We start from the raw sequence: 297 nt of genomic DNA on the forward strand, positions 1-297 counted from the left end.
CCCAGGCAGTCCCTGAACCCTGGCATCGGTCCCTGGACCTGGTGGCACCAACCGCCCTGTCTCCTGTTGAGCACTCAGGGTCCTGTGCCACCTGCAGGATCCAGCCCAGTCTTGGCATGGGGCAATGCCAGGGTGCGACATCGAGGGTGGAAGCAGAGCTAAAAATAAAGCCGAGCCGCTCTGGGGCTGCTCTCCCATCTCCTTATTACAGCCAGATGAAATTTCAACTCCTTCGGCACCCAGCAATTTCCAGGCCTGGGAATGGAGCCAAGTGGTTGTCGAGGACCAAGGGGACGT

Source organism: Apaloderma vittatum, unplaced genomic scaffold (assembly GCF_000703405.1).
Source record: "Apaloderma vittatum isolate BGI_N311 unplaced genomic scaffold, ASM70340v1 scaffold27807, whole genome shotgun sequence".
Taxonomy (NCBI): Eukaryota; Metazoa; Chordata; class Aves; order Trogoniformes; family Trogonidae; genus Apaloderma; species Apaloderma vittatum.